Below are 8,992 nucleotides of genomic sequence, written 5' to 3'. Positions count from 1 at the left end.
AATGTTCAACCTTTTTGGGTCCATGGCTCCCTTGACCAACTACATTCTTTCTGCAGCACCCCTGTGGGACTCGGGAGCCCAGTTATGTCACCCCTCGCCTGCAGAGCTGGTAGCCTCTCACCCTTTTTTGAACACCCAACCTTGTGGAGTCTTCCCTCAGCTTCCTCTTCTCTCCCCTCTCCTTGGAGGTCCTCTGGGCAGCCTCTGCTTCAACAAAAAGCTGTGCACACCCTTGGGAGGCAGGGACATGAGAGGGCATCAGAGGAGGGAGGGAGGGAAGGAAGGAGGGACAGAGGCCCGTGTTGCCTGTGGCACCCCTGACCATCATTCAAGGGATCCCAGGGTGCCATAGAAGCCACTGCTATAGAAGATGACCATCGGTAGCGTGGAGCCTTTATACCTGTGGGTGCTCCCCTCCTACCTGCGTAACAGAACCCTATGTAATTGCTGGGTTCTGAAATGTGTGGGCAACGGTACCCACTGCACACAATCACCTCCCATGATTTGGAAGGCCACAGAAACAGTGATGGAGGGATGAAGCTAGTGTGTTTGTCTTTGCTTTCTCTCCTCCTCCCTCCTATTTCCTTTCCCCTATTTGGAGTGCCTACAAAGGCCTAATGTCCAGGGAAGCTTACTTCCTAGCAAGTATTTTTACAGCCAAAGTCAAGTACTATAGTTGACTTGCGTTATAGATTGGATTGTTTTTTAAATGATCTTCATCTTTATTACCTTAATGAACAAAATTTGTATACCACTTGCTCAGTTAAAAAAACCCTCCACATATACCTCTAAGTGGTTTACAAAGGACAAATGTATCTTTCTGTATTTAATTTTATTCACTAAACAAAGCCTACTGGTAAGGGAGGATATATATATTTTTCTCTTCCAAGATCCTGATCCTGTACTTTTATCAACTATTTGATCTGTGGGTATTTGCGGAAAGTAATACTATAAATAAGTAAATATATTAATGCTATAAATAACTAAAAAGTAATTTCTAGGCTATAAATAACATCAAAAGAACCTTTAAAAGCATAGCAATGGACCAAGCTTTTTTCTTTTTCTTTCTTACAACTCACTCTATATGAGATATTTGTTTTATTTATTTGTAAAATGTTTATATACCACTACATCATAACAATCAAAGTGGTTTACAATATAATCTATACAGTCGTACCTCGGAAGTCAAACAGAATCCGTTCTACTTCTGAAATGTGGCTTCTGATTGGCTGCAGGAAGCTCTTGCAGCCAATCAGAAGCCGTGGAAGCCCTGTCGGACATTCCGCTTCCAAAAGAACATTTGAAAACCGGAACACTCACTTCTGGTTTTTGATTGTTCAGGAGCCGGAACATTCGACTCCCAAGGCGTTTGGGAGCTGAGGTATGACTGTATATGTAAAAACGCATAGAAAATGAAATCAAAGGCCACCCACTATTTATTATGGAAAGATGTATTCTTAATTGCCTCCTTCCTTCCTTCCTTCCTTCCTTCCTTCCTTCCTTCCTTCCTTCCTTCCTTTTTCTGTACTTGGGAAGCCCCTAAGGAGTAAAATAAATAGATTCATTTAAGTAGGAGCCTAGGAAGCTGCCTTATACTCAGTCAGATCATAGGTCCATCTAGTTCAATACTGTCTACACTGACTGGCAGCAGCTCCCCAGGGTTTCAAAGAGGGGAACTTTTCCAAGCCTACCTGGAGTTGCCAGGGGTTGAACCTGAGACCTTCCTCAGGCAAACCAGTGCTCTGCTACTGATCTACTGTTCTTCCTCTATATATGTATCCTACATGCCCATATCATTTAATAAAGATCATGGGAATTTTTGAACAGAAGTATTCAGGTCTTCGTGTTATTTAAAGACTCCTAATTTTTAATGTGCCTTTTGGACTTTATTTAGCTATGCAAGATATCACCATATTCAGTATTTTATATATATATATATAATAAACATGTCTAGTCAAAGAAAGCATTAATGAAGCAATTCCCCAAATAAAACAGCCCATCATATCTGAGTTGCAGCAGAGAGAAAGTGTGGTCTTTGTAGTTTAATCAAGATCACAAGACTTGTTTTGAGCGTCTGTCATCTTTAATTTTACGGCACTTCATTTCAGAGTGGGACTGCCAGGGTCACATGCAATTAAAACACAGGCAAGATTTGTCTTGTGAAATCTTCACATAAAAAGTAATGTGTTACTCTATTTTAACTTTTCTACTGAACTCTGTGAACTCACTAATTACTTTTCCCCCTCTTGTCACCTTTTTGATATGACATGGATTTTACAGAAGAGGGAAGTTTGGAATATTTATCTCCAGCGCGCGCGCACCCCCCCTTCCCGAATCAAGCATACGATTGAGGATAACAAAATTAAACCCAAGCCGGGGGGGGTGGGGGGTGGGAAGAATTGTATATTAGGGTGGGGGGGGGGAAATCTTGAGTATTGCTGCTACCCTTACAAAGGGACTAGTGGATCAAATCCAAGGGAATAACCATTAATCTGCTTAACAAGGGCAGGTAGGAGAAGAATAGCAAAGCGAAGGTTTTATTGAGGCCAATCTCATGAACCCTGCTTAGTCTTTTTTTTGCGGGGGGGAGGGTAAAAGAGACTTCCGTGCGGTGGACCATGAAAAGCGATAAAGACCGAGGCCTCTGTGCTTCCTTTATAGCCCAGGCTCAGTTGTTGCTGTGTTGTGGCCATCGGTAAATTGCACAGACCCTTATTAAGCTTATTGATAAGGAGCTTAGGGGAAGTTCCATTCAGTCCGTGGTGCCTGCTCCTTTTCGTTCTCCTTGCCTTCCCAGTGCACAAACCCTCCTCTCTTTGTATGGGGAAGAAACCTTTATGCTCCACCTCAGGATTCTACACCACTGCTCTCTTCATTTGGGTTGGAGAGGCATGTGGGAACCATAGAGCAGAAAGGAGAGAGGAGCAGAGCTGGCAAAAGAGCAGGGGGAGGGCGCACGGGCTTATTTATATGTGCCGGAGACACCTGGCGAAGGCCTGCGAAAACAACAGCAACCAGACTTCATGCTTCCCAAGAATCTTTTATATCACTCTCCTTTCCGTGCAGCTGGAATCCATGGGGATCAGGGGATTATTTTTGATACCTGTCTAAAAGAGTTATGTCTACCCCGATTTCCACCCCGACTTTCTAATTAACGGCATTGTATACAGGAAACACTCTCTTTTAATACCTGCATTCTTTCAGTAATAGCCCGGTGAAAGAAAAAGAGAGTGTGGAAAATTTGGTTAGCAATTTGCCCTTTTGAAGTCATCTTGGAGTTTCCAGTCCTAGCAACTGTGACCTGAAAACTGATTACTGTTAAATAGGGGGGGAGCCAGGCTGGCAGGGTGGAGAGAATGGCTGGCACTTTGAGCTTCAACAGACAGGACTGGGAAGTCCCCTCCATGTACCTGTTTTTATGCTGAGGCAGAGTGAAAGAGCCCCTTTTTGGACTTCGTTGCATTATCGCAGGTGCTTCCATTTCTAGGTCACCGTCTTCCTAGCAAAGCGCCTGTGTCCCTGCATTCTCTCTTTTGACGTTGCTTTCTTTTGGGTGGTGTGAATACAAGAACTTGATGGTGAGATATAGATGGAACACATAAAAAATAATAATTCACAGCCCCAAACAAGAGGCATTAAGGCAGCCTGCCCCATCCTGCCCCCACCAACTGTTTTGGAGCCCCCAGTTTGCAGGTCCTGTGATCAACAAGGATGACAATTGTAGCTGAAAATTTTTGGAGGGTTTCACATGGGATCCCCTGTGTATATATGATGGAAATGATTTGAGAGATGAATCCCCCATTGTTTTTGTTGTTGTGTTGTTGCTGCTATTAAATTCAATTTTTATCGTGCTGGCATAGGCTTTGTACACAGTTAAAAACAGGCACACTGAATCCTGGGAACTTTATGTTTGTTACGGATGCTGGGAATTGTAGCCCTGTGAGAGGTAAACTACAGGACTATGATTTTTTGAGGGGAAGGGTGCTCTTTAAAGATGCTTTAGATATATGGTGTGTGATGGGAGTTGTAGCACAGAACAGCTAGATGGTACCAAGTTGGCTGCATTAAGGAGTGCTACGGAAACAATGTTTGAGGAAACACTCAAAGCCCAGCTTTAAACTGCAGGATATTCCAAGGGAGAGTGAGATAAATTGCCTGACAACCCTCACTGTAATACCAGGTGAAGTGTTTTCCTTTGCCTGTGTGGTTTGAGCTCAAATCACATGAGCACAAGCACAGAGATTTGAAAGTGCCAGTGATCAGTTGTTCGATGGTGCGTTCAAACCCTACTTTAGGCAGGAATCCACCGCTTTACCTGTTCCACACCTGACTTTATATATGTCAGAAGACATTGGGCAGGGGGGCGTGTCTTGGGGAAACTATTCTAATGGGTCAGATTAGGACCGCAGCTGTGCTTTGTTAACCCCATAGGCTAACAGTTCCTCTTTGTGGTTTGTAGGTGCTTTCAAATAATATGCTTTCCATATTGCAAATTAGGACCCACTTGTGTAGGCCTATTCCATTCATTTCCTCAAGGCTTTCCCTCTTCCATTTTGTCTTGTCTTTTAGAGGATACACATCAATGCTGTGGATCAGCAACATAACCCCAAATGAAAGCTTAAATCTTCATGATCTAAGCAAGGCTGATGGAAAGATATATGGGTACTACAGTCAGCCTGGGTCAGCTATGACACTTCCCCACAAAAAAAGGCCAAACAAGCTATCTACAGCACAATACCTCCTACTGCATCCTCCTTCAGTTGCAAGGGTGAAGGTGGGGAATTATCATTGAACTTTCTGAACATATAGCCTACTGAAAGATCCCAGCATAACTGGGTAGGGTTGCTTTTCCTCCAATTTCATACTGAACCACTAGATTCAAATTTTCATTTTCACAACAACAGTATGGCAAATTGTCATCTTTTTTTGCGCACAGCTGTCTCGGTATTCTCATAATTTGAATGATTCAAGATCACTGTTTGGCAGCGTGAATCACAGCATGCCCCCGTGCCTGCCTCTTTTTCAATTATGTCTAAGAGGAAGACTGCTGGAGACCCATTTTTTCATCTTGCACAGGACCCCAAAAGTGCCAGATCTCATTTCAATATAATATGAGATGGTATGTTAAAGTAGATGTTAACAGGGCACTGAAAGAGACAATCTATGGGGAGAAGATCAGGCATTACAGTGTAGGGCAGACACTTTACTAATGCACTTTTTATGAACACAGAATTAGCATCACAAACAGAGGCCCTGTGTTTAACATATTGATCTCCATTTTATTGTTATCTGCACACCTACACACTGCGTCAACATATTATTTTGCACTTTTTAAAAAAAAAAAACCCACACAAGCATGTGGGAGGTCATGTTTTAGGCTAAAGAGAGAATACACACAAGTTACAGAATAAGGATTAAAGTTTGATCCAATCTATGTATACTCAGAGTTATATCTCATTGTGCTCCATGGGAATTGCTCCCATTGTACATACAATTTCAGCCTGGCTGCAGTTTCATGCATGTTCACTTGGGAGTTAGCTCATTGGGTTCAGTGGGTCCTACTTCTGAGTAAACCAAAGGCCAGTTGTACTTGTCCCAAAAAGGGGGGGTTCATGCAGTCTTTTAAACAGCTCTTCTCCTGTGAACCAATCCGGACCCTGTGACCATCATCTGAGGCCCTTCTTCATATGCCCCTTCCACGAGACCCGGAGGGTGTCAACATGAGAATGGTCTTTTCTGTGGTGGCTCCCTGCTGGTAGAGTGTTCTCCCCAGGGAGGCTCACCTGACACCTTTGTTACATAGCTTTAGACGCCAGGTGAAAGCATTTCTCTATAACCAGGCCTTTGGCTAATTAAACTATATATGGCCTTTTAAACAATGTGTCTGGTGGTCATGTTGTTACGTATTTATGTGTTTTTATATTGTAAACCGCCCTGTGATCTTCAAAAGAAGGGCAGTATATAAATTTAATTGATAAAAGAAATAAAAAATAAGTGCCCCATGTCCAGTCCCCATATCATTCCCCCTTGAAAAATGCACCCAATGTAGTCTTGTCTAGCTGATGGCTATACTTTGGTAAACTTTACCAATTCCTTTAAAATAAAATAAAAATGCCGTCAGGATTTAGGCTCAACTTGCCATTTGTTTAAATGAGTGTGCCCATTTCAGTGCCTTAAAACATTAGGGAAGGGATGTGTAGCTTAGTGGTAGAGCAAGTGGAGTGGGCAAGTTTCAGTTCTTGGCATTCCCAGTTAAAATGATTGGGGGTGGGATTGGTAAGCAATGGGGAGTCTCTGACCCACGGGCTCTAATGCAGCCTATGAGGTCTCTAGATCTCTCCCCAGGCCCCACCGCCCTTAGAGTTCACCTGGCTAGATTAAGTGTGGGAAGGGGAGCTGTCACATTTGAAATTATCAAACTTGAGAATTAGAACAATACTCAGCATCTTTCTGTTGTTATCTTTAACAGGCAAATGTTAGCCACGTCCCCAGCATTTGAAAAATGCAGCTGATATGGATGCTGAAGTGAAAATAGAAGCTGAAATGCATTTTTGTCCCATTGCTGGAAGCCTGCAACACGGTATGGCTCTACTAAGTGCTTTTGTCTTTATATTATATTGGGGGCTGGGGCTGCACCTAAGAGTGTGCTGGTTGCCCTATTCCAATGGAAGCAGCAGATATATGCATGCAGAGGAATGTACATGTAGATCAGCAGTACAAAATTAATTAGGCAGCACTTAAGAGTGGCATTTGGCCTCTGACACCCATCAGAAAAGAATTTTCTGGACCACAGCAATTGACTCCAAAACATGGTTCTATGAGAAATAAGAAAGGAAACCATTTATTAATAAAACATTCATTGCGCCACGGGATAAGAGATCTTTCTTTATTGTTTAGCTGGCTCATTTATTGTTGATGTCTTTCTCACTCACCCAAACACACACACACACAGAGAGAGAGAGAGAGAGAGACACCGCTGAATATGCAGAGTACCTCTAAAGTCCTTTTGCATTTTTAATAAGGGTTGGGGTTTTTTATATAAAAAAGATACTAGTGCAAGAAGAAGAAATCGTAAGCTGGCATAAATACTTTATAGCACTATGGTTTCAGAAAGGAAAGCTCACTGGGAATTGTGCTTAAAAAGAAAAGCAGTTTGGGGACAGAGCATATACCTGTGCTGTGTTGAAGGTGTCTTCCAGTATATTTCCCTCTCAGCTTCTGTAATTTAGGTAAATGGGTCCTAGCTAGTAGTGTTTGAGTGGAGAAGGATAACGTATTGCAGTGTGGTCTCACCCTTTTCCATCAATAAACAAATAGGAACATAGGAAACTGCCTTCCTGGTATCCACCCAGCTGCCTTTGAAGAGTGCTCAAAAAATTCAACTGTCTCAAAGAGCTGCAGCCAATTTGTTGACTGTGGCTGGTTATAGGGAACATACGACTCCCTTATGTTCTTATGAGCCTTGAAAACATTCTCTCCTTTGTTTTAGGGTGTGATCAGCTCACTCTCCCATACGCTACATAGCCTAAGCCATGTGTGGTTCTCTACAACACTGAGAGCAACACCTTTGGCTGGGTGCTCCCCCTAAAGAAAGGTCAACAAGTTCTGGCACCTCTTTTTCTAGAAAAAAAGCCCTGGAGAAGAGCAATGGAAGAACATGGGCCAAAACTAAGAAAGAACCCCTGATCCAAACCCACGGGCAGCTTGACAAAATGGCAGAAAGAATGCTGGTTGATGAATTGCCCTCTGTTTTAACGCTCAAAATGTCTGTGGGCTATTGTTTTGTCTCTGCCACTGAAATAGTTTCATGAATCATTATTGAAAGCAAGGGGGCCCATTGCATTTACTGCTGCATTTTAAGGGAAACGAAAGGGTGGTAAGAACTGCTTCACATTAAATAACCTGAAACTGTGCCTTGTAAGCAAGGAGTGATGATTCTAAATCCACGTTAGTGGCTGCGAAAGTAGAACCAGAGGAAAGAAATGGGATGGGATGGGGAAGATAAGTTAGTGATCTTAAGGAGGCTCGGGGTTATAACAACCAGCGAAGCTTCCTTCCTTGATATCAATAAGCTTTAGAACATAGAAGGATTTAACATATAAAGGTAATAAGTTACACTTGCTAGAGTAGGATTAAAAATGTATGAGATATAAACCTTCCTTCATGCTTAAGGCTACTTCATGTTGAGACAAGATTATCATGTGGCTGGAGTTTGGATGAAACACCCCCATTGGGCACTTGATGAAGAATCACACCTTTGCATCAAGGCAATGTTTTCACATAGAGGGGGAAGAGAGCGGGGAGAGAAAGAAACAGCAGACAGGAGCATTAAGTCATGTGGCTTTCTCAAGGAGCCACTTGTGCTCTTGATGGCTGTGAAGATAACATGCTTCACTACACAGTACAATACTAATCATATGTACTATCATAACAGTACTAGACCAAATAGCAATCCTAACTATAATATCACATATTTAATTAGTGCAGGGATGTAAACTGCTACTTTTGTCTCATTAGCAGAACTGTAGGCTCAATCCTGCCTGCAGTTATCTAAGCAACTCCCAATAGCTAATGAGAAGTAGAGAAGAGGAGCAAGTTCACAGACTATAGTTTATGTTAGTGCAAAGGGGAAAGAACAAAAACAAAAGCATTTCTGCACAATCAACATTTCTGCATATGAAACAAAATTGTAAAATTACTTATTACCCAGGGCTTCCCCCCCCCCCCCAGCTGGAACTTGCTGGAACTCAGTTCCGTCACTTCTCAGGCGGGTGCCGTTGCCATTATAAGAGAGCAAGGGAGACGTTCACGGTGAGTTCTGACACTTCTTTTTCTAGAAAAATAGCAGTGTTATTATCCATTAGCATTTTAGACTACATGTTTTGTTTGGTGCACAAAAGGTGGACGTCGTTATGGGTAGGGGGGTTTACTATATTCTAGCCATGTAAGATGTAGAGGCGCTCTCTCTCTCTCTCTCTCTCTCTCTCTCTCT

General features: G+C 42.6%; 1 long non-coding RNA gene across 1 annotated transcript in view; it reads left to right on the top strand.

Moving 5' to 3' along the window:
* The window catches only part of LOC128422304 (uncharacterized), a 92,006-nt gene that overhangs the window by 68,976 nt on the left and 14,038 nt on the right, over window positions 1-8,992 (top strand). The window contains exons 6-7 of the long non-coding RNA XR_008332467.1: window positions 6,470-6,580; window positions 8,731-8,811. This is a non-coding gene — a long non-coding RNA (uncharacterized LOC128422304). The remainder of the gene's footprint in view (window positions 1-6,469; window positions 6,581-8,730; window positions 8,812-8,992) is intronic.

The sequence above is a fragment of the Podarcis raffonei genome, chromosome 1, assembly GCF_027172205.1.
Source record: "Podarcis raffonei isolate rPodRaf1 chromosome 1, rPodRaf1.pri, whole genome shotgun sequence".
Classification (NCBI taxonomy): Eukaryota; Metazoa; Chordata; class Lepidosauria; order Squamata; family Lacertidae; genus Podarcis; species Podarcis raffonei.
Note: the sequence above shows the minus strand (reverse complement) of the source record. Positions and strands in the feature narration are given on the sequence as shown.